Source organism: Ochotona curzoniae, unplaced genomic scaffold (genome assembly GCF_017591425.1).
Source record: "Ochotona curzoniae isolate NIBS_2020 unplaced genomic scaffold, NIBS_Ocur_1.0 contig_899, whole genome shotgun sequence".
NCBI lineage: Eukaryota > Metazoa > Chordata > Mammalia > Lagomorpha > Ochotonidae > Ochotona > Ochotona curzoniae.
Window position 1 is genome coordinate 1,759,852 of NW_024466605.1, and position 25,680 is coordinate 1,785,531.

At 54.3% G+C, this 25,680-nt stretch overlaps 1 protein-coding gene across 1 annotated transcript in view; it reads right to left on the reverse strand.

Annotated features, from left to right (window-relative positions):
* Positions 1-25,680, reverse strand: part of ANK1 (ankyrin 1) — a 165,275-nt gene that overhangs the window by 112,615 nt on the left and 26,980 nt on the right. The window lies entirely within an intron of this gene.

The following is a 25,680-nucleotide window of genomic DNA, read 5'->3' on the forward strand; positions in this document are numbered from 1 at the left end:
AACGGCCTTCATAGAGGATGCCAGTTACAGGCGGTGGCTTAACCTCCTGGGCCACAATGCTGGCTCCACAGCTTTCTCTTTCAAATGCAGGTTTTATCTATCAATATTTATCACACCAGAAATTAAAACTGAGAGGTGTTTTTTTTTTTTAGATTTAATTTTACTTGAAAGTCAGATATACAGAGAGGAAAATAATCTGTCCATTGGTTCACTCCCCAAGCAACTGCAATAGCCGGAGCTGAGCCCATCCAAAGCCAAGAGCCTGGAGCCTCTTCCAGGTCTTCCACATGGGTGCAGGAACCCAACGCTTTGGGCCATTGACTGCTTTCCCAGTTCACAAGCAGGGAGCTGGATGGGACCTGTAGCCGCTGGGATTAGAACCAGCGCCCACATGGGAGTCTGGTGCATGCAAGGTGAAGACTTTAGCCACTAGGCTACCACACAGGGCCCAAAACTGAAAATTTTTAAAACTGTCTGTTTAGAGGCAAGCACTTGTTACAGCAGGTGAAATCTGTTCTTTCCACTGCTAGATGAAAAAAGAGGAGCAAGACACAGAAAAAAAAAAAAAGAGGAAATGGAATCCACAAACACCACAAGGTGGCTGAGACACAGTGTGGCCTGACTGGAGACCTGTTTACTCTCCTTCGAATCCAGCCTCCTGCTGCTTCATGACGGCTTGGTACTTGAGTCCTACCACCCAGGAGGGAGACCTAGATTGAGTTTGGGTTCCTGGCTTTGACCTGGCCTAGTCCTGGCTGTGGCAGACATCTGGGAAGTGACCCAGTGCATGGGAGACTTCTCTCTGTCTTTCCTTCTCTGTAAAATCTGCTTTCCAAATAAAAATAAATAAAAAGGAAGAGAAGATGGGTGACACCTCCTGTCAGGTCTATTTGCAACAGGTGCCAGTGGACCAGGGAATCCTTGCTGGATGCTACCCCAAAACTTATCTCGTGGGGCTTTCTGAGCTAGACGACCATGCAGGATCTCGGAGCAGGCCAGGAAAGCCTCCACATCCTCAGCATGGGCATGGCCGAGTGGTTCCAGGATCACGGAATCTATTCACATCCTGGAAGCTCCAGGGAAGGATGGAGGCCCCGAGCACTGTGCAATGAAGCCGCAGACACAGGCACTAGAACATTCCATGCTGTGCAGTGGGTCAAGAAAAACTCGCAGGAGTGTCGCAGGGCTACCCCACAGCATGAAAACTGCGTGGCATGAGCGCCTGGGGGTCCTCAGCTGGTACCCTGTGGCTTCTGCAGAGGGGCTTCCCTCCAGTCCTCCGTTCCCCATGGCACCCACGGACAGGAGCGGAGCAAGAAAAGGATAAGATCATGAAGAATCAACCCGCCATTCAGTGGTAGCAGAATCCTTTGGATTGCTGTGTGGCATGATTAGCGGACGGGTACATTTTCAGGCCCTGCCCATCTTCCTGCTGTAACTGAGTTATCAGCTCTGCAGTCTCACATGGGTATTAGAGTATACATGATGCACAGGTACCCTAGCACGCAAGTGTGATTTATAAAGAAGCACACATTCATAATCTGAAGAAAAAGCTCCAAATCTTTGTTTTAAACATGATTTATTTGAAAGGAGAGTCCCAGAGACAGAGAGGACTCTCCCAGCTACTGGTTGACTCCCCGAGTGGCCACAAGAGTGGGTCTGTGCCAGGCTGAGGTCAGGTGCCAGGAACTCCATCTGGGTCTCTGCACATGAGTTGCAGGGATCCAAGCCCTGGGGCCATCCTCCACTAATGCGCTGGCAGGGAGCTGGGCCAGAGGCCAAGCACCCAGCACTCAGATGGGAAGGTGTCAGCTTAAGTGCTCAACATTGGCTCTGCCCAAGTTGTTATTGATAAAGAGTTGGGGAGCTCGTGAGATGGGCTGGGGGTGACAATGAGGACGGTTTGGGCAGGGTGACGGCCAAAGGGAACCGGTGTCCAACAGGATGGGTCCTGAGCCAACACGTGACCCTGTGAGGACACTCACGCTCCTGAGTCCTGAGTGTAAGGGTGAAATGCAGGGGTTCGAGGAGCCCTATCTGCAGAGAGGGGACTCCAACCTCCTGGAAACCCCCTCCAGGAAAACAGCGCTGGACTGGGGAGTGAGATGGCCTCAGTTCTCCTCATCCACAAAATGGGTCTAAAGATCTCCGGGCCCACCCAGTGCGATAGCCTAGAGGCTAAAGTCCTCACCTTGCACACGCTGGGATCCCATATGGGTGCCAGTTCTAATCTCAGCGGCCCTGCTTCCCACCCAGCTCCCTGCGTTTGGCCTGAGAAAGTAGCCGAGGACAGCCCAAAGCCTTGGGACCTTGCACCTGCTCAAGAGATCCAGAAGAGGCTCCCGGCTCCTGGCTTTGGATGGGCTCAGCTCCTGAGGTTGCGGCTACTTGGGGAGTGAACCAACAGACAGAAGATGTTCCTCTCTGTCTCTCGTCTTCTCTGTATATCTGATTTTCCAATAAAAATTTTAAAAAAATATTTTAACACCTTCTCCAACAGCGTCACAGACCTGGAGTTGATGTGGTCAAGCATACGTGCAACTTAGCTGCAATCCGGGACCCCACATCATCTGGCCTCCCCAAGCCCACACACAGGCTCACAAGGTCCCCAAGATGCTGTGGGACGCACCACAGTGATCTAAGTGTGTTATGTGCAGCAAAACCAGCAGCTCCTTCACAGAACACCAAGGCTCTGCAAAGCCAAGTGCCGTGTGCCCAGGCCGCGCTGCCATGAGAGCAGCTGTTCTGCTCTGCAGTCTCTCCTCCCATCGCCGCGCTGACTGCCCGGGCTCAGGCATCGGCCCCCATAAAACTGAGTCTGGACTGCACCTAGGCACCTCATCAATTCCTAATTGTAAGTGAGCCAAAAGGCCCGAGATTTAACCGCCACTGTGAAGCCCTTGGGCTGTCTTCTCCATCAGGTATAAATATTAGATATCTTCCCTTAAACAGGGTATCCTCCCCACACAGCCCTGTCCTGCAGCAAGCCCCAAGTACTGGCATTGGTACCCTATGGAACATCCTTGCAGATTTTAAGAAAAAAAAAAGTACATATACTATCACCCATACACATTGGGTGGGGGTTACTAAACAAGGATTTATGGTGTTTTAGAATCTGCTTTTGTTAACTTAGCAATGGAGATATATATATATATATATATATAAATATATATATATAATTTTTTTTTTCATTTTAGGCACTAGGGTTGTTCTGACTACAGAGCAAAATGTCCTAAGAATGTCTGCTGGTCCATTTAAATCCATCTCCTGCAGGTGAACACCCAGGCTAGTCCTCCAACAACTCAATGGGATGAGGTGTAGCTGCTGTCTCCCGTGCAGGCAACCCACCATGGAGCACGGGTTCGAGTCTCAGCTGCCCTGCTTTCACCCCAGTTCCCTGATAATGCACCACAGGAGTGCTTGCCCAAGTCCTCGGACTCCTGTCACCGATGTGGGGAGACCGGCCAGACACCGGTCCCAGGCTGCTGGCCCCTGGCTGGCTCGGCCCTGGCGGCCAGGTGGGGAGTGAGCCAGTGGACAGAGATCTCTCTGTGTATTTTCCTCTCTCTTTCTGCTTCTCAAATAAATACTTTTTGCTTTCAAAGTTCCAATTAGTGGGCCAGGCATGGTGGCTCAACGCTTGTCTTACAACTGCTGGGATCCCATATGGGTTCTGGTTCTAATCCCGGCTGCTCCACTTCCCATCCAGCTCCCTGCTTGTGGCCTGGGAAAGCAGTCAAGGACAACAAAGCCTTGGGATCCTGCACCCATGTGGAAGACCCAGACGAGGCTCAGGGCTCCTGGCTTCAGATCTGCTCAGTTCCGTTGTGGCCGGTTGGGAGTGAATCAGTGGACAGAAGATCTTTCTGTCTCTCCTTCTCCCTGTAAATCTGCCTTTTCAAAAAAAAAAAAATCTTACAAAAAAAGTTCCAGTTAGTATCCTGGGTCCTTTCATGTCACTGACCTAGGCAGCCAAGCTGCAGGGCACCATTATTTGTGGGTATTGTGGATTTTCTCCCAGAAAACTTGTCCAGCTGATTCTCCGTGTGTGTATGCATTGGACAATCGCTCTTACTGGCTGGGAACATCTTACTGATTAGCACTGCACACCGTTCAGCCAGCCATTGGCTTCCCGTGCAAGGCTTGGGCTTGCTACAATTGGCCAGACGCAGCTGATCACAGTCTGTTTACTCTGGGGCCTGACTGGGGCCCTACTGCCCTAGGGGCTGTGATCCGGAGAAGTCTCACCGCTAGGGCTTTTCCTCCTAAACGTGTACTAACTGGGCCAGCCTGGGCAAGACTTACGGCCCTGACGATTCCAATCCTCGGAGGGGCCATCAGAAACCATCTTTAGACGTAAGAGCAGGCCTGCACCAGTGTCCTGGTGAGAGGGCGCCCTCAGATGGCCACCTGCTGTCATGGTGACCTGCACGCGATGGCTCATACCCCAAACTGTGGTTCCTACAATCAGGACAAGTTCTTGTGGTGGGGCATGGGGTGAAGCTGCCCCCGGGAACCCTGGCATTCCTTATCAGAGAACGTTGCTTGGGCCACCTGCTGCTCTCACGGGAGACCTGGGTGGAGATCCAAACTTCAGCTCTGGCTGCTGCGGCCATTTGAGAACTGAACCAGTACAAGAGATGGTCTCTCTCTCTCTCCCCTGTTCCCATCTCTGTCATTCTGCTTTACCAAATAAAACAAATCCTTAAAAACAGCTATTATTTCTGTAGAGTTTTTATCATCAAATATTATAACTCTTGCTTTGCAATGGAAGTACAACTCAGAAAATCAAATTACTCATGTTTCTGTAGAAGACAAGCGACCAAGGCCAGGATCAGTGTTTTCCTTTTTAAAGATCTATTCATTTGAGTGAGAGACAGTCTTCTGTCTGCCGGGTCACTGCCCAAATGGCCACTAGCTGAGCCCCCATCTGGGTCTCTGGCCAAGGGTGCAGGTGACCCAGCACCTGGGTCATTTATACCGCTGCTTTCTGGGGAGCTGGAGAGGAAACGGAGCAGTTGGAACATGAACCTGTGCGCTGTAGGATGCAGGCCACAGAATCCGATCTTCTGATCGAATTCCTTCAGTCACATTGCTGGGGTGACTTTCTCTTTCAAGAGCCCCCAAATCCCTGAGGCGAGTGGTGATTTTTTGCCACCCATGAAGCCCGCAACGCTGACCCATGCTGAGCGTTGGGAAATCCCATGCAGTAGCCTGCCAACCGGAAGTTCCCCTTGGGGGGCCCTCTGCCAGCCAGTGTGGGATGCAGGTCCATGATGCCACCCACGCACAACTGGAGGACCTCAGAGTGGAAACAGCACAGCCCTCCTTGGACCTCTCCGGGAGCCTCTGTCCTCAGAGAGCCCCAGTTTCCTCTTTTTCTCTCAAAACTTACTGCTGCGCTGAGACCCCCATCAAGCCCAGGCTCTGCCTACCAGCCCTCATCAACAAGCTCGTGACCTTGACCCGGAACCAGGCTCCCTCTCACAGGTGTGTGCTCCAGTGGCCAGGCACGGGCTGGGTCATCAGGCAGCCCCCACCTTGGATTCCAGGCCTGGGTCAGACTGGGCCACCTCACTGACCTTGGATGAGTCCAACTGGACCAAGTAGTGGTTAGTGATTGCCTCCTGGGGCTTACGGGCACCCAGCTCACTGCCCTCAGAAGGTGCGGTGTTCAAGAACCGTGGCCACAGTCATGCTTACGGATGACTCTGAATATCAGACTTCCACCTGGTCTAGGTCTAACCTTCCCTGAAAACCTCAGGCAGCACCTGAGCCCTGCCCAGGAGATACAGCGACGCCAATGCTGTGATGGTGGTAATGCCAGCATGCCCCTGGGTGAACACAGCTGTCCTGCAAGTGACCCATAGGCCCGCCCTTCACCTATGTTTTGCTTGCCAAGTCGCCAAGACTTTGAGATAGCTTTTAAAATATGGTATGGAAAGCCAAGGCGCAGAAGGCTATGCTTTCCTTCCTGGCTGAACTGGCATCGTGGGTCCCACCGGTGCCCTCCAGCTGCCCCCTGGGTGCACCTGTTTATATCATCTGATGACACCGAGGTCACAGTGATTTGTATGCATGTATGCCTGCTACATTAAAAAGGGGGCAGAACTAGCAATAAAGCATCGCTAGATGGCATCTGACCACAGACTTTGAATATGACAGATACCCGGTAATTAGCTGCCACGTGGAGTGTGAACACACGCATGCATGCCCAGAACAAAGAGAGGAGGACCCTACGGCTGAGTGCGACAGCTGGCCAAGCCTTGTTCCCACAAAAACCACACCAGCAGCCAGGGTCCGCTGCTTCCTCCTGCACCATCTGCTTAGCAGCCAATGCTAAACGCCTTGCAGGGATCTGGCCTTGTGAAATCCGCCGTGTGAACAGTGAGAACCGCTCCTGTCTCTGGATTTCCCGGCCCGTTCAGCACAGTGTTGCCAGCACTTCCACAGTGTGGTGACTGCCTGTGCACCTGCACCAGGAAAGGCCTGCTCTGTGCTGGCAGACCACAGCTCGCAGCCTATTTGGGAGCCAGTCTCTGATGAGGCAGCACGGTTTGGCTCAGTGCAGCAGACTTGATATGGGTCCTAAACTTTTCAAACATTACACTCTTATCAATAAACACTTGCATGGAGCCAGCATGGTGGTAGAGCGCTTAAGCTGCACCTTTCCCGTCTGAGTGCTGGGTGCTTCACTTCTGGCCCAGCTCCCTGCCAGTGCATTAGTGGAGGATGGCTCCAGGGCTTGGATCCCTGCCACTCGTGTGGAGAGACCCAGATGGAGTTCCTGGCACCTGACCTCAGCCTGGCACAGACCCGCTCCTGTGGCCACTCAGGGAGTCAACCAGTAGTAGCTGGGAGAGTCCTCTCTGTCTCTGGGACTCTCCTTTCAAATAAATCATGTTTAAAACAAAGATTTGGAGCTTTTTCTTCAAATTATGAATGTGTGCTTCTTTATAAATCACATTTGTGTGCTATTGTATGTATACATTATATATACTCTTAACACAAACTGACATTTGAGAGTTTTCAAATTGAGATAAAGTTCTAAAGTCTTCTCGCCCTTGCCAGGGGATCAGCACCCCTTCTGGGATGAAGCAGTCCCTTCCTTGGCCTCCAAAGCCCCTGCCCGCAGTCTGAGCCTGCCAGATGTCCCACATGCAGGTGCCAGCAGCCACCAGGTCGAGAGCCAAAGTGAGGGCAGAGGCAGGGCGGGTGACTGGGGGAAGCCAATTATAGACTGACTCAACGACCCCTCGGTCTGTGCCTGGATGGCCGTCACCCAGCAAGAGGGATCACCCCGTGTTCTCAGCTGGCTCTGAGGAGCACAGGGGCCATGTGAGACTATGTGTGTAACACGGCCCAGAGCTGGTACTCCATACTGGCACCAGTGTCCTGCACAGAAGATGGCATGAAGTCCCCCATAAGCCAGTGAGATGAATTTGACACTAGTCACACCCAAGCTTCTGTAGGCTTAGATAACACACGTGTGCGTGCACTCGAGTGGGGTGGGATGTCATTAGCATTTTTAAAACGTAACAATTAGGAAGTTGGCTTTTGTGTGGTGCAGGAGGCTAAACCACTGCCTGAGATGCTGACATCCCATATGGACACTGGTTTGTGTCCTGATTGCTCTACTTTCAATTTCTCTTCCTGCTAATGAGCTGGTTAAAGCAGTGGAAGATGACCCAAGTGCTTGAGCTCCTGTTACCCACACGGGAAACCCAGATGAAGCCCCTGGCTCCTGGTTTCAGCCTGGCCCAGCCCTAGCTGCAGCATGGTGGCCATGTAGGGATGGAAGAGCTCACTCTTCACTTCCAAATCTTAGAAAGACATCAGCACAGATCACATGGCCCATGATCCCTGTGTAAACTCAGCCTCGGCCCTTGGCACTCTCACTGCTTCCATCCCCTGGTCCCTGATGACACACTTCCACAGCATACCCCCTGCCTGTCATTGCAGGGCAACAGGGGAGGCTGAGGTCCAAGATGGGCATTGTCTTATGCACAAGGGCACACCATGTGCTTCCCACCGGCTGTCCCCAGAGGACACGGGCTGCATGCCCCATGGCGTCATCTGCCGGACAGCAGGGCTCAGAGCAGTGTGGGTTTCTGGAGAAGGCATGTGGTGTCACTGCAAGGGATGCCCACATCCCTGTCAAGTGTCTGGGTCCAATCCCAGACACATCACTTCCCATCCAGTTCCCTGCTAAAACACATGCTGGGAGGCCACAAATAAGGGCCAGGGGACTTGGGCTTCTGCCCACCCACATGGGAGACCCAGATGGAATTCCTGGCTTCCCACTTTGAACTGGGCCAGACCTGGCTGTTGTGGCCATTTGAATAATGAATCAGTAGATAGAACCACTGTCTTCCTCCCTCTCCCCATCTGTAGTTTTGCTTTTTAAATAAAGAAATAAACATTAATAATTAAACAGAATAGGGCCAGCGTGATGGCTCAACTGGCTATTCCTCCACCTCCAAGAGCTGATATTCTATATGCGTATCAGTTCGTGTACCGGCTGTCCCATTACCCATCCAGTTCCCTGCTTGCAGCCTGGGAAAGCAGTCAAGGATGGCCTAAAGCCTTGGGATCCTGCACCCATGTGGGAGACCCAGAAGAAGCTCCTGGTTTCAGATCAGCTCAGTTCTGGCCTTTGTGGCCACTTGGGGAGTGAACCAGCAGATGGAAGATCTTTTTCTCTGTATCTCTTCTCTGTAGATCTGCCTTTCCAATAATAATAAATAAATCTTTATATATATATATACATATATATATATATAAACAGAAGAGCATGGGGTTCCACTGCATCTCACTCAAGGAGCTTAACTATGGAGACACCTGCTCAGGTGTCACGCTCCCCACCTAGCCCAGTCCCCACGGCATGGAAGCCGTGCATGGGGGCGGCTGCCAGACTCCAGGGCCTGCACTCCTTCTGAGGGTGCCAGGGAGGTCTCTGGAGCATGGTGTGGTTTCACCCCCATGAGGATGCACCATACACGCTCTAAAAATCCTCCACTGAAATTCTTGCCAAGAGGTGATTCCCCAGTTCTGGCATTAACAGGCCTTTGGGTCACGCCCTCAGGCTAGTGACACTCAGGCCAGAAGGACAAGAACAGCCTTCTCGGTTCACAGCACAGGAGCCAGCAGGTGTTGCTGCCACACACGGAGTGGGGTATGGATTTCTCCTAGCAATAGGTGGCAGCCGCCTCCATGGCTGGTTGAGATGCCTGGGAAGCTTCTGAGATTGGACCAGGCAGATCTGCACCTGATCTTAGCCAAAAGGCCGAGAAGCGATAGCCAGGCAGATCTGGACTGAGCCCTGAGCTTCTCCTCTCCGCAGGCGATCCCTGATCCTGCCAAGCCATGGCCCAGAGCCTGGGTGCATCCTGTAGCAGCACACCCCAGCAGCTGCCTGTCAGGTACTCCTGCTCCTATTTCTGCCCATGCAGATGCTTCTCCTACTTCTGGCGCTGTCCCTGGCCTCTTGGGTCTGGCTTGGGCACTGTAGGAGCCTCAACTGCAGGACCCACTCCCGGCTCTGCATTTGTCACTGCCCTCTGTCCCTGTCATTCCTCCTGTCACAGCCACAGGAGGGCGGGGCGTGCATCTCTTGCCGTGCACCCTCCCCGCCCCGCCCCTGCCAGGCTTAGTGTCAGGTCCCTCCAGCATACCTTGGCCCGACTAAGAGACACGGCTGACTGCTCCGATTCTAAGAATGAGTCATGTCATTGTCATTAGCTGGAAACTCAAAAACAAACAAACAGAAGCAAGCTTTAGAAAAAAATCCCCCATTGGTGTCTGGCGGTCACTTGTCACTTTGGTAGCTGGCCTCGTGTCCCCCAGCATGAGGTAAGCCCCAGAGACTGGCCTCATACACAGCAGGCACTGAGCTGCAGCCTGCTGTCCATTCCTCCAGGCCATCACGGCTCCCTTGTGGAGATTCTCAGGTAAGGTGGCCAGAAACAGGAAGGGAATGACAATCGGATGGTGGCAGCGCTGAGTGACAGGTCACTCCAGGAAAGCACAGGGCTCATCCACGCTCCTCATGGACATACCACTCCCCACTCCAGCGCTGTGTAAGCTCTCAGTGCACCTGGCTGGGTTTTTCCGGCTTGGGATTTTTCCAGGATGGGTCACCCCAAGGCCACAGGGCTCAAACACCAAGAAGGAGAGAATAGGATATAAATTCCTCTCCACACCCGTGGAGCCTCTGGGGCCCTTCCACAGTAGCCAAGTCCCAGTGCCATCCAGAGAGCTGTCCCATGGCGCCCTCGAGGCCAGCTCTGTCCCTCACACCTCCACCTGGGGCGGACTTGCTATCTTTCAGCTCAGATGTCCCCATACCTTATGGGAGTCCCACCTCTGTCTCTGTGACAAAGCCGACCCTGGCAGGCAGCAGTGGCCACTCAGCTCACTGTGTCTCTGCCACCCACACAGATGGCCTGAATTGAGTTCCTGGATCCCAAGCATTTGGGAACTGAACCACTAGATAATGGGGTGGGGGCATCCCCTCTTTCTCTCTCTGCCTCTCAAATAAAAACAAAGAAATCAAATGAATAAAACCCACTTTGATGTTTTGGGAACCACTGGCCATGTGCCCTGCTCACTCTCTGCCATCATTGTCCCTGGAGTCCCCTGACCCTCCCCACCCCCACGGACCTCAGGGGAGGCGCTGTCCATCTGGGGATGCTCCCTGTGGCTGCATGGTCTGCCCAGTGCATGCTGCTGGCACTGAGGCCAAGGGCCATGGAATCAGTGCCACTCTTACCACCTTCCTGTCACCATGGTTCAGTCACAGCCACCCAGGCTGGGAGAAAGCCGGGCGCTGTGGGAGGAGCTCAGGACTGCCCCAGCAGGCAGCAGTCTGACCTGCTTGACCCAATCCTTATCACCCTAGTTGGGGTGCCATGCTCCTAGCTGTGTTTTGGAAAGAAATCTGACACAACTAGTGTATGTGGCAGGGGTCCAAGCCTAAACAGCATCCCTTCAATGTCAGGGCAGTTCCCAAGCCTGCTTTACGTGCACACAGAGTAACTATCAGCTGCACGCATCCCCCAGGAAACAGCCACCCTCCCTGGCTGAGACCAGAGAAAGAGGACACAGGCTGGCTGCTCAAGGTCCCACTCCAGGCTTCTACCGCCTGTCGGAGAAGCCTGTGACCAGTCGGAGCCTGTGACCTTCTCTCCTGGGAACACTCAGGTCACGGAGGGAATACACGGAGTTCTCCCCTGGGTCACCTGCTGCGGGTGAGGCTTATTAAGATGGGAAGCCAGCTTCCATCCTCCATCAACAGTGGGCTCCATGCGGGTGCGGCTGCTTCCCGCAGATAATAAAATCCCATCAACTTCCTCCAAAGACAGCCTGGCTAACCAGGGCAGCAGGGAGGCGTCATTAATCCTGACCGGGAGCAGAACCATGGGAGGGGATTCCCAGGAGGTGGAGGCGAGGGGGCAGGGCATTGTACCTGCTCCACTCAGGGTTCTGCTTGGTCAGAATGGATAAAGGGCTGGCTGGGCCCGGACTCAAATCACAAAATGACAGGTGCAGCGGAAGGCAGTCCAACAGGGCCAAAAAAACACACAGCAAGCTCACTCTTCTTGGTAAGATGGTAAGAGAAAAATTCCAAAGCTGAACCACAGAAGAGAGACTGCGTGGATGAGTCCATCACGCCAAGTGGTCAGGCCTGGGCTGTGTCTGTGTTATCTTTTCCCAGTCGGGCCCTTGCACAGTGTCAGCGGGAGAGTGAGGCTGAGGTGCAGAGGCTGGGAAAGGGGCGTGGGGTCCTGAACACCAGGAGACCCTGGCCCCATCCCCTGACCTTGGAGGGGGTCCTGTTCCCCCACAAGGGGAGAGCAGTGGGAGTAACCCCATTTATAAGATTAAAAAAGCTATGGGAAGCAGGGCACAAACCTGAGTCCCTGTGACCAAAGTGGGGCTCTGCTGCCCACGTCCTGCCAGCCAGAGTGAGAAAAGGCCTGTCCCCTCCAGGGGAGACCAGAATGGCCCCAAGCATACCTGTAGGCACTGCATCTACTGACTACAGCAATCCCATGCGGGGCACTTGCTCTAGCTTCTGGGCTCAGTCTATTGCACATAGAGGGGGCGGAGGTGAGAAGCCACCCAAGCTCATTGCAGGCCTCTTCCAGGGTGTCAAGGTCATGGCTAGCCCAGCTTGGTTTTCCCCAGGGTCTCTGAGTAACTCCCAGCTGACTTCACACTTTCCAAGCAGCCTGAAATGACAGCAGGTGCCAGGAGGTGGCGCCACCTACAGTCTAGAGCGGGGATGGCACTGACTTCTTGTTGGGCTTTTTAACTGGCGGGAGGAATAAAGTAAAAAAGCTGTCCAGGATTCAAACCAGAAGCTCCAGAAGATGCGAAGCAGCTGCTCTCTATCTCTGACGGAATGAGGTTAGGCCGAAGCCCCAGAGAATCCATCACATCAGATACAGGGCAGGAGCTGCGGCCTGATTGGGGAAGGGGCTGGAGACTGCCTGGCCGGAGTCCCAGGGTGTCAGCTGAGGTCGGAGTGGATGGGACTGGACAGGGAAGGCCCTGCAGGCAAGAGGGCCTGGCTCACAGGTGTGGAAGCAGGTGCAGGCTGCAGCACAAAATCCGGGGTGCACGCAGAGCAGTGGGGTGGGGGGGGGCAGGGCGGAGGTGGGAGAGGAAGGCGGGGAAGATGAGTCTTCATCCCTGGAGCATGTCAGAGCGCCATGCACACGTCTGGAAGAGCAGGCGGCCGGGCAAGAGGGAGTACAGGCCATAGGGGCAGGGCAGGCAGCCGGCGAGGGCCTCACCCGGCTGACACCCTCTGCAGGACCTGGGAGGCTCCTCCCAGAGTGCTGCAGCAGACCACACCACAGGTGGACCCCTGCCACCCCACCTCGGCCCACAGCTGCCAGTGTGAGGCCAGGGGCTGCCACCCAAGAGGTTACCCACGCACAAGGATGTGGCCGAATGTCGGTTCCCCAGAGTTGCAGTGTGTGTGTGTGGGGGGGGGGGGTCTGGAGAATCTGCTGCACGCCTCCCACTCCGGACTCTGGGGCTCAGTATCCTTAGGTCTACCTAGCAAAGGGTATGCAAGGACCACACAGTCCTCTCCCTCCACGGCCAGCCTGCACACAAGGTCCCTGCCCAGGATGGGGAGGACAAACGCGGCTCCGTGCTGCCCCCTTCTGTTCTCCTCCTGCCATTGCGCTGGCCGCTGGCCGCTCCCGGAGGCCCCGGGGCCCCGGGTGGAGCTGGAGGGCAGCGGCGTCCCAGCGCTCTGCAGAGCAACCCTTGGCAGGCGCTGAAGGGTGAGACATGGGCGCCCGGGAGGGGGGGCCTGGGCGGGACAGATGAAGGACTTGAGGGGCAGAAGAGTTAGCAAGCCGGGCCAGCCCCTACCGGGTCCCCACTCCATCACCCGCTGCTTTCTGCCGGTTCAGGCTAAGATCGCTACTTCTGCTTTTCATCGCTGAAAGCAGCAGCTGTGACAGATTGAAGCACTTCTACCATCTTGGCTTGTCATCGAAGCCTTCTGGCTCCTGGACCCCCAACAGCCAAGTGCTCACTGGAGGAACCTCAGATTGCTCTGTTGTAGGGCCCAGCTCCTGAGAAAGCAGTCGAGGATGGCCCAAAGCCTTGGGATCCTACACCCACACGGCAGACCCAGAAGAAGCTCCTGGCTCTTAGATCCTGGTTTCTTTCTGACCCAGCTGCAACCATTGCAGCCACTTGGCGAATGAACCATCAGTTGGAAGACCTTTCTATTAAATAAAAATCTTAAAAAAAAATTAATACTGATTAGCACCATGAGGAGCTCCATGAACAGACAGAGGCACAGTCACCCCCAAAGACCGAGGCCAAGGCTGGGGCAGACCCAAACATCCCCTCTGCCCGTCGCAGCCCCTCCCTCACAGAGCAGCTGTGCCGGGGATCCCTGCCCAGTGATGGGGCCCCAGCGTGAGACACCCACCACCTCATCCAGTCCTCATACAGCAGACAGTCCCTTGGTCATGTGCACTAGATAGGTGGGGAAGGTGAGGCAGGGCAGCGTGTGGCCACCTGCCCAAGTTGGAAGTGGAGTCCAGCTGAGTCAGAGCCCGCAGGCGGACCACCTGCATCCTGGCTCTGCATCCTGAATACACCTGGACAAACGTAGGGGTGCTAAACACTCCCTCCCCGGAAGAGGCAGCCCCCATAAAGCTAGTGCTGGGTACCACGCCCTCTAGAATGCTTAGAGAGAGGTTGTGAGCTGGGGGAAGGATCTTCCCGCTCCCCAAGCGGGTGTCTGAGGATGGGGCAGGCTGAGTCCAGGAGCCAGCAACTCCATCCGGTCTTCCACATGCGGCCCAGCACTCAGGCTGTCATTGTCATCTGTCGCCTTCACAGGATGGAAAGTGGAGCAGCCAGGACTCGAACTGGCACCTCCAACATGTGCTGGCAGCACTGCCAGTAGCAGCTTAGCCCGCTGCACTGCAATGCCAGCCCCTAAAGCAACCTTTAGACATGGAGCAAACCACCTTGCCCCTCTGCGCCAGGTGGGAATTGTGCAGTGGATAAGCCTAGCTTTGGCCTAGCCCTGGGCCCTGGGGATGACTTTTCCTATCTCTGCAACACACGGGTGAGTGGGAATGAGGAAGACCTTGATGTAAATGCGACCACACAGCCCCGAAGCCAGTCCCAGGGCATAGCTCAAACGGTCCCACTGGCTGCTAAACAGCAAATGGCCAAACGCTGCAGAACACCACGGCTTTCCAAGTTTTCTGAACTGCCAGCATCACCCCAAACTCAGAGAGGCAGTGTCACGGTTGAGAGGAGCCTGCAGACACGTGACATCACGTTCTGGATGGGGTCCCAGGATGGAAACAGGGCATAAGGGAAGACGACGGAAATCGAATGAAAACACGAGTGCCTCATCATAAAACTGTCCCCATTTTATTAACTGTAGCAGCTAATGAAACCACCAGTTCATTAATTCCAACCAATGTGGCATATTAAAGTAAGACGTTATGTGTGGAATTTGTGGGAATCCAGAGACTATTTCAGAGATTTTTTACAAGCCTTAAACAAATTCTAAAAATAAAACATGTTATAGAAGTGGGCATTGTGCAAGTTAAGCTACTGCCTGTGACTCTAGCATGCCCCATGGGTGCTGGTTCGAGTCTGGCTGCTCTATTTCCCATCCAGTTCCCTGCTAATGTGCCTGGAAAAGCAGTGGAAGATGGTCCACATGCTTGGGCCCCTGCGGCCACATGGAGGGAGACCCAGATGGAGTTCCGGGCTCTTGGATTTGGCCTGGCCCAGCCGAGGCTGTTGCGGCCAATTAGACAGTAAACCAGTGAATAAATCTCTCTTTCTTCTTCCTCCACCTCTCTAACTCTGCCTGTCACAGGAATAAACCTTCCACGATATAAGAAGCACCTAAAGGCAGGTGCTCGTGCAGCAGTGCACACACAGCCAGGAGTGCAGATGGTGCAGCCAGGGCACCAGGAGGTTCACCCTAGGGGCTCCCTGGGGAGCTAAGAGGATGTTGGTGGTAATGATGATGATGGCGGTGGTAATCCAGCAGCTCCCCTTGCGAGGACCTGGCAGACACCATTCAGCAAAACCCACCACACCAGAGCGAGATCTCACTTTTTTTAAGTGAGAAAAAAAAAATTTTTTTAAGGATTTATTTAGTTTTGTTGGGAAGGCAGATATACAGAAAGAAGAAGAAGAGAGAGAAATCTTCCATCTGCTGGTTCACTCCCCAAGAAGCTTGAAAGCAGAAAACACAGAAGGCAGGAAACTCAGTGACCCAAAACATAGTGGCAGCTAGATATCACGGTGAGGTGGACCAGGAAGGGGGCCGGGGATGCTGGGGAAAGCTCCAAGGCACTGGGGATGCTGGGCAAGGCCCCAGAGACCTCTTAGGGCAACTGTGCCCTGGGGAGCCACTGGCCAGAGACACCATAGGTACCCAGGTGGCTGCAGGTGCATCTGGAGGCCCCTCCACCATCCTCTCCTGCCCTGACCCTGTAGTGCCACTTGGGGACACCCAGCCTGCCACTTATCCATCACCACCGGGCTGTCCCTGAGCTTGGGTTTCCCGCAGCTGTGAGCCCAGAGAGCTGGGGAACGGGCAAGCAGGGCGGCTCTGAGAGCTGCAGACCAGTTCACACATGGGAGCTGCCTCTGCTCCCTTTAAAAATTTTTTTTTAATTCTTTTAGAATGAAACTGTTTTTTATATTTGTTTGAAAGGCAGAGCATCAGACAGAGAGAAGACATGGCATTGGAGAGGAAAAACAGAGAGAGCTCTTCCCCTCCACTCTTTGCTCCCCAAATGGCTGCAACAGCCAGCACTGTCCCAAGAAGAAGCCAGGCACTTCTTCAGGTCTCCCTCATGGGTGAAGGGTTCCAAGTATTTGGGCCACCCTCTGCTGCTTTCCAAGGCATATTAGCAGGGAGTTGGGTGGGATGTGAAGCAGCCAGGACTCAGCTGGTGCTCGGATCAGGGGTGCTGGTACCACAGGTGGTGGCTCAGTCCACTGTGCCACAATGCCAGGCCCTGCTCCCATTGTTCACGAAGGGGCAGGCTCTGCTGTGGAAGGTGACTTCTGGTCCAGAGAGACAAAGATGAGGTCAGGAAAGGAGGAGGAAGCTTGGTTTCCCAGGATGCTCCTCAGAGATGCACTTTCTGGACCCTAAAAACATGCCTTTGCTCAGCCAACAACGGGACAAGGCCACGCTCATGAAAGACGGACATCATGGGTCCAGTGCTGTGGTGCTGCGAGTTAAACCTCTGTCTGAAGTGGTGACATCACACATGGGCACTGGTTCGAGCCCCGGCTGCTCCACTTTTTTTTTTTTTAAAGATTTATTTTTATTATTTTTTCATTGGAAAGGCGGATATACAGAGAGGAGAGACAGAGAGGAAGATCTTCCGTCCGATGATTCACTCCCCAAGTGAGCGCAACGGGCCGATACTATGCCGATCCGAAGCCAGGAGCCTCTTCTGGGTCTCCCACGCGGGTGCAGGTTCCCAAAGCTTTGGGCCGTCCTCGACTGCTTTCCCAGGCCACAAGCAGGGAGCTGGAAGGGAAGCGGGGCTGCCGGGATTAGAACCAGCGCCCATATGGGATCCCGGGGGTGCAAGGCGAGGACCTTTAACCACTTGCGCCACCGCGCCGGGCCCGACCTAGCTTTCTGCTAATGCTGCTGGGAAAGCAGTGGAGGATGTCCCAAGTGCCCTGTTCCCATGAGAGACCCTGAAGAAGCTCCTGGCTTTGGACCCACCCAACCCTTGCCACTGTGGCCATCTGGGCAGTGAACCCACGGGCTAGAAGCTCTATCGTTCTGGCTTTTGAAGGGTCAATCAATTCTAGCCCCAGCTTCTGCCTGTTCTCTTGGGCTCTGCCTGCCACGGGCTCCTTGTGGGAGTGCCCGCTTCACAGCAGGAGGTGCACACAGCTACAGGGAGGGGAGCGGGGCTGGGATAGGGGAGCCTGTGAGTCACTGCTGACAGCCACTGTGCCGGTGCGAACTGAAGTGATTAACTCTAGGAACCTGGCTCCCCAGCACGGAAGCACATGAATTACGCCGCCCGTGGGATCATCTGACCGCATGGAGAGGTGGGGGCGGAGCCGCATTTTCCGCTCATCTCCATCTGCTTTGCCGCTACCCCTCCCACCACTGCCTCGAGCCTGCCCAGCCGATCCGAAGCTGCCATATGCTGAAGGCACCGGTGGGGGCTCACGCGAGAGGAGAGCCACAGCCTCCACAGGGCTGGGCCTCTTCCCCACTCGCCCCCAGGCTGTGCTCTGAGCGTGTCCCCAAAGTCCCGAAGTACTGCAAACCCCCTTCCCATCGAGTGCTGCAAACCCGCTTTGCATCAGGGACCTGATGCTATTCACACATGGTGCATTCCTGCGCATGTAAGAGAGTTTGTTACAAAAGCAAGGTGGCCCCCATCTGTCTTGCTTTTCTGCCTTCTGCCATGGACCCACAGGTACAGGCCACTCACCCAGGATACTTGGCAGTGATCAGACACCACCCACACCTGACTGTTCATCCTGTGTGCACTAGGCAGAGGACAAAACTTGGAGGCCCAGCTTGGCATCACCATGCCCTGGCCAGGTTTACCAAGCTGGTCACCCAGCACAACAGAGCGCTGCCCCTAACCTGCCTGCAGGATTTCTGCCTTGGGGTCCCAACCCAGGCCGAAGCCCAGGCCCAGCCATGCCAAGCCATGCCCAGCAGTAAACTGGCCAAAAATGCAGACTCACCTTCCCCGCGCTCTGCACCCCCAGAGGGCGGCAGCAGATGGGCCGGGCCGCAGCAAGGAGCCGTGCCAAGGCCACGCGCAGTGGCTGCTGGTGTGCAGGCACATCTCACCTGCCCCGTCCCAGTGGCCCTTGAGGGCTGACGAGGGTGGGGCAGGAGGGGTGCTGGCGGCAGGCCCGGGAACAGGGGCCAAGGGCAAATCACTTCTTAATTACTGCTTATAGTGCATTTTTTCCTTTTTTTTTTTTTCCTTTGGCCTGAGCAACAGCCAGGGGCCCCCGAAAATCCATGGAGCCTCTTATAGCCTACAGTTCACCCATCTGGGAACTGATCCTTGCACTAGGCCTGGATGCTGTGGTAACTGCAGAAATTGGAGCAGCTCTCTGCAGCTTGGAAGTCCAAGAAGGCCCCCTTCCCTGATGACTCCCAAACCACACCTAGTGGAGATGGCTCCAGGCCAAGCCCTTCCCACCCCTCCCTGGATACCCTCCATGCCCCACCTAGTGGAGATGGTTCCAGGCTGGACCCTCCCCACCCCTCCCTGGACACCCCCCAAGCCACATCCAGTGGACAGGGTTCCAGGCTGGACCCTTCCTTCTCCCCCCTGTACACCCCCAAGTCACACCCAGTGAAGAGGGTTCCAGCTGGTCCTTCTGCACCAGGGGCCTCTCCTTCCCTGCACCCCTCTCAGGGGTTGGAAGAAGAAACCCAGCTCCATGCCCTGCCTGCCACCACAGAGAAAGCCCCCAAACCAGGCATGCCCAGTTTTCAGCGACAAAACCCATACCCAGATGGCAGAGCAGAACCACAAGCTCCTTGGCTTCGCGCTGAGCACACACAGCCCTCAAGTTGTCCATGGCTCCCTGCAGGATGTCCAGACCAGCCCCTGCCATGATCTACCAGGAGCCAGGCAGACACCAAAGGGCAGGACACGCTGGCCTCTTGGATTTACCTGTGGAGGTGAATACCACCTTCAAGGCAAATGTTAAGAGAATGGAGGTGTGGGTGGGCCTGGGCCTGAAACACATCCAGGTGTACTGACTGCTCCAGGGCCGCTAACAACAGGAGAGGCTGGGGACATGCCTTCTGGGAACAGCAGATGCACAGCGGGGCGTCCCTTTCTTGCTGGGAAGGGTGCTTGGTGCACCATGCACTCTGCGCCATCCACCCCACCCCACTCAGGCCCACACCTGTCACTGAGGAGGACGTGGGTGGGTCCCAGGCCTCCTAGCCTGTACTGGACGGGACCAGCATATTCCTCCTGAGTACCATGAAAACACTACAGGGAATGTGAAGCACCTATTGCTTCCTCCAAGCCCCACACCCCTTTCCATACACTTGTCACATGAGCCTGATGTGCCCTCTTTGTGGGCTCTTCTGTACAGACACCACCACGTGCTACTCATGGTGATTGCCCAAGGGATTTGTGGTGGGAGTTGCTTTTCACTTGAAGTTATATGTGTGGGTTTGGGCAGCAGACATGAAGAGCTCCTGCCCCAAAAGACCTCATGAGCTGATTCAAAGCCAGGAGCCTCCCATATGGACACCGGTTCTACTTCTGGCTGCTCTGCTTCTGATCCAGCTCCCTGCTGTGCACCTGGGAAAGCAGCAGAGGATGGCTCAAGGGCTTGGGCTCCTGCACCCATCTGGGAAATCTGGAAGAAGCTCCTGGCTCCTGGCTTCAGACCAGATCAACTTCCGTCTTTGTGGACATTTGGGGAGTCAGCCAGTAGATAAAAGATAGTTCACTCTCTCTAACTCTGCCTTTCAAATAAATCGAGTTTTAAAAGAGGAGACTCACCCAACCGTGTGCCTCTGAAACAAGGCTTCAACATGACCTCTGAAACTGCCCGGGACCCACTTCAATTCCCAGCCCCGCTTTCCACTGCCGACAGCCTGCTGGCTATGGACCACCTGATGTCTTCCCTTCCAAGCCTAGGGACCCTCCAGCATCCACATGAGCCTCTGCGCCACCAGCTCCATCCCACGGCTGCCTTTCTTGCATTTCAGGCTGTTACTTCAACAATTTTTGTCACTGTTTATTGGGTGTCTGCCCTAGCTCCCCAAATAAAGAAGGTGAGGGGGGCGGATCCCGGCGACATCCATGTGTGACCCGTGCTTTGCATGGAAGGAGCTTAATCCTTAATCCACATCATGGTGGGGGAGGGCTCCATCATCTCAGGGTTCTCCTCTGAATGTTTTAAACATATGTTTATTTGAGAGATAAGAGGCCTTGGTTCACTCCCTGAATGTCCACCATAGCCAAAATTTGGCTAGTTAAGGCCAGGAACCAGCAGCTTCTTTGAGGTTTCCCATATGGGTTCAAGGCACCAAGGACTTAGGCCATCCTCTGCTGCTTTCCTAGGCCAAAGCAGGGAGATGGATTGGAGGTGGAACAGGATCTGAACTGGCATCCGTATGGGATGCTGGCATCACAGGAAGAGGCTTAGCCTGATACGCCATGACACAGGCTTGTGTCTTAGATCCTCCTTACTCTTTCCACCATCCCACCGACATCTAAGAAAACCTGTTCCATCACCATCTGCGGCTTCACCCTCACCTGCCCTTGGCCTGTGCTGAGAGCAGTCGGCACCCCTGGGAAACACCAGGCCCCTCTGTCCCATGGTGACAGTCATTCACATGGGGACTGCAGCCTGTCCCACACTTCCCAGCACAGTCCCGACAGTCTGAGTTCTCCTTCCTGCAGGCTGCTGCCATGCTAGCTGTGCTATGTGAAGCACAGTGCTTGTTCTTCCAGTGATTCCATTTAACAGACATAGACACTGAGGCACAGAGGGGCTCAGTGAACGCTATGACTCAGCAATGCTCTGTCCTCTTGTGAAGTTGGGGTGCTGGTCAGCCCGCCTTCCATGGATAGCTGATGTTTACTTAGAACAAGGATGCAAAGTACAAAGTTGCCTTCAGAGGCTGGTATGGTGTTGTAGCTGATAAAGCCACTGCCTGCAGCACCGGCATCCCATGTGGGCGTCAGTTCAAGTCCTGGCTACTGCACTTCCAATCCAGTTCCCTGCTAATGTTTCTGGGAAAGCAGCGGAGGACAACCCAAGTGCTTGGGAGACATTGGAAGAAGCTCCTGGCTCCTGGCTTTGGACTAGCCCAGCCCCAGCTGTTGCAGCATTTGGAAAGTGGATCAATGGACAGAAAGAGCTTCTCTCTCTCATTCTCTCTCCCTGTAACTTACCTTTCAAGTAAACAAAATACGTCTTAAACAAAACACAGAAAACTTCCAAAAGGACATGACCCACATGGGCGCCAGGTCTACCTTACTGGCAGCTCCCGGGTGCCAGTGTAAGGCAGATGTCAGTCATTCTAGAAAGGAAGACATGGATGAGGTCCATGCTACATGCCTGAGGTTCCCCAACCGGTGAGGAGCCCAGCTGACATCCCAGGCCAGGTGTGTCCCAAGGAGAGGCCACATGCCTCTCTGTTGAACAAAGACCAGCAGGTGTTTCCGTGGTCTCAAGGAGAGAGAGGCCCCACATCTCCCCCCCACATCCCTACGTCCCCTGTCCCCCACCTGCCGTGTCCTCACCTGCACCTGAGCAGTCCGGCATCCCGGATGCACTGGCTGGCCCCTGGTGTGCCGCGCGATCAATGCTGGCACTGCAGCTCACAGAAAGAGATCGATGGGCTCCTGATCAATAGTAATAGCGCGGCACGGCCTCTCCCGGCTGTTTCCTTTCTCTCCCTCTCTTAAACGCCGCCCCAGCGCCCTGACGACAAAGGGTGGCATGCAAGCCACAGAAGACTCCACAGTTTGCAAGAGTTCCCGGCTCCACCCTGGCACTCATCAGATCCCAAGCTCTTGCCTCCAGTCCCAGAGTAGCACAAGAGCATCCTCCCCCTGGGCAAGCAGGTGCATAGCAGGTTCCTGGTGTGCCAGGATGGGGATGTGAACTGACAGCCGGCTCAGTGCTTCCATGCCTGTTTCCATTGTTATTCACACAGACGAGCTCACAAAGACAAGCCACACCACAGTGCTTCCCATTGACATCCTGCACCTGCACAGCATCTGCAGGCAGACCTCACAGTGCTCATTTCACAGCCAAGGAAACTGAGGCACGGGATGTAAAAGGGACACCTGACCCGGGAGGGGAAAGAAGAGTTCCAGTGGAAGCAGGGGAGAGAATGAAGAGAGGGGTTCACAGGTTGTGGGATGCCCATCTGAGGTGTGGAGGAAGTGCAAGGATAGGTATATAGGGGGGTTCCAAAAAGTTGATGGAAAATGGAGTTAAAAGATGAGCTGACTCGGGTGCAAAATGTTGAAATCCACACCAGCAGGGTCTCTAATGCTTCCATGAAAAATGCATATTATGGAAAGCTGGGTTGGTGTTGCATTGCACCAGGGTGAGCTACCACGGCCATACCAACGTCCCTTAGTGGAGTCCCCCTGAGTTCCAGGAGCTCTGCTTCCAAGCCAGCTGCCTGTGAATATGCCTGGAAAAGCAGCAGAAGATCGCCCAAGTGCTTGGGCCCCTGCACCCATGTGGGAGACCCAGGTGGAGTTCCAGGCTCCTAGCTTGGACCTGGCCCAGCACCAACTATTGCAGCCATCCAGGGAGTAAACCAGTGAATGAAAGACCTCTCTCTTTTTTTCTTTGGTCTTTATTGCTCTGCTTTTCAAATAAAAGCACCTTTAAGAAGAAAACAAAACAGGGTCCAGTGCTGTGGCCTAGCAGCTAAAGTCCTCGTCTTGAATGCGCCAGGATCCCATATGGGTGCTGGTTCTAATCCTGGCAGCTCCGCTTCCCATCCTGCTTGTGGCCTGGGAAAGCAGTGGAGGACGGCCCAAAGCCTTGGGACCCTGCACCTGCGTGGGGGACCCGGAGCAGGGTCCTGGCTCCTGACTTTGGATCTGCTTAGCTCTGGCCATTGCGGCCACTTGGGGATTGAACCAGCAGGCGGAATATCTTTCTCTCTGTCTCTCCTCTCTGGAAATCTGTCTTTCCAATAATAAATAAATAAATATTAGAAAAAGGAAAAAGGCAGAGAGATATAGAGAGAGATGTCTTCCATCCACTGGTTCACTCCCCAAATGGTTGTAAGGGCCAGAGCCAGGACAGGCCTAAGCCAGGAGTCTGGAACTCGATTTGGATCTCCCATGTGGGTGCAGGGGCCTCAGCACTGGGGCCATCTTCTGCTGCCTTGCCAGCACATTGGCAGGCAGCTGGATTGGAAGCAGAGTGATCAGAAGCAAGCGATATTAGATGCCCAAGTCACCAGCCATGTTCTCCTGCACTGCACACCACACTGGCCCCTTATTCACTTTCTTAAGTACCCCTGTCCTGTCCTGTTCTAGCATTATCCAGAGGCCCCTGCTGTGCTGGAGTGTATGTGGGTGGCTCAGAAGGCTTGGTCCCCAAGTTCTTGGGTGAACAGCATGAAATGGAATGCTGATCCAATCACAGAATCAGGCTCCAGACCAGGTTGGATTGCATCAGCTGGTTAGAAGGTGCCCGTGATGGAATCCGTTGGCTTTATAAGCCGGGGCACAGACATACTCACCCCCTATCACTGTGCTGTCTTGGGACCCTGCCAGCAAGATGCCAGTACCACCAGATACCAAACCAACGGGCTTACCAGATTTGGGCTGCAAATGTGCAGATTTGGACTGAAGAGAACAGATTCTTTTAAGCTCTTTGGAGTCACCAAACAGAGGGGCTAGAACTGTGCAGCAGTGACTGAAGTCACCACCAGTGACACCAGTGACACCAGCATCTCATAGGAGCACCCACTGGAGTTCGTCTATTCCACCTCAACCCAGCTCCCTGCTGAAATGTACCTGCAAAAGCAGCACGGGACTGCCCAAGCTCCAGAGCTCCTGCCATCCACGTGGGAGACTGGGATGGAGTTCCAGACTCCTGGCTTCAGCTGGGCCCAGTCATTTGGGAAGGGAACTGGCAAATGGGAGGTCTCTTACTCTGCCTTTCAAACAGAGTATCCCTGCTTCCCTTTCTTCATGCACAGCCTCAGCTTTAAGGTGACCGCGTCTTCCACAAGGCAGACATGGACAGTGACTCAAACTGCAGAGCCTGTGAGAGAGGCGGCGGGGACTCATGGTCTCCAGTGGTGTCTGTTCCATAACCCTGGAGCAATTCACACCAGCACCTCCATTTCTAAACATTCTCTGGACTCCACTTTTCAGGAACGCAGGGATGGTCAGTTTGCAAGAGAACAGGGCAGTGCTGTCCGCTGGCTCTCTTCCTGATCCTGCCATGCCAGCCAGAGTCCCTGGGAGCTGAGCACTGAATTACTGCTGTGTGGAAGCCTTCTGGCAGCTTCGCTCACGGAGGGCAGAGGCGACATGGCAGGAAAGAGCAAGCTCACAGCCGCTTCGGCAAGATCAGCGGAATCTATTCTGGACTCTTGCTTCTGAAGGGGCCTGAACTTGGAGTGTTTCTGTGCCCTAGGGAATTTTTTTTTTTAAATGGCTTTAGGGCCATCTGGATACAGCACTCCTCTTGGAAATCAAATCCATTTTAACATTTAGACCTTGAAGGGGGTAGGTTAACTGGCTCTCCATCCTCCTCTAGCACTCCCCGCCCTCACCTGACCACCTTGCCGCCGGCACCCTGCAGGGGACAGGAACCACAGACAATGCAGGGTCCTGCCTCACAGGTGACATCATGTGGGCTAAGGAAGGGTTACTCTGCACTGCTGGGGTTACAAGTGAATGAGGGATCTTCTAGAAGCTCACAGAGGGTCAGGTGTTTGGGACAGGGGTTTAAGCCATCCCATATTGCAGTGCCTGGGATAGAGTCCCAGCTAATAGGCACTTCAAGGACTGGGTCCCTGCCTCTGCCCCCATGTGGAAGACCCGGATGGAGTTCCAGGCTCCTGGCTTCTGCCTGGCCCAGCCCTGACCATTGCAGCGATCTAAAGAAAGAACCAGTGGATGGAAGAGCTCTCTATTTCCTTTTCAAATAAACAAAAATCCAAAATCAGTTTGACATCAACATAAACATACTTTTTTAAAAATTATGTATTGGAAAGGCAAGAGAGAGAGAAGAGAGAGAAAAACATTTTCATCTCCGGATCACTCTACAAATGGCTACAACAGCTAGGCCTGGCCCAGGCTGAAGCCAGGGGCCTCTTTTGGGTCTCCCCAATGGGTGCAAGGGCCCAAGTACTTGAGCCATTCTCTGTTGTTTAAGGCACGTCAGCAAGGAACTGGACTGGAAGCAGAGAAAGGAGACTTGAGCCTGAACCCACAGCGCCACCCCAGTCTTCATCCTTTTTGGAAACCTGCTCATGGGACACGATCATCCTCCCAGACCAGCCAACACAGTGCTCACTCGCTCATTGCTCTCAAATTAAATGCTCAGTTATTTATTACGGCTTCAGACTCTGCCAGGCAGTCCCTCGGCAAAACCACACATCTCCCCAGAGGGCTTGCTAACCCCCAG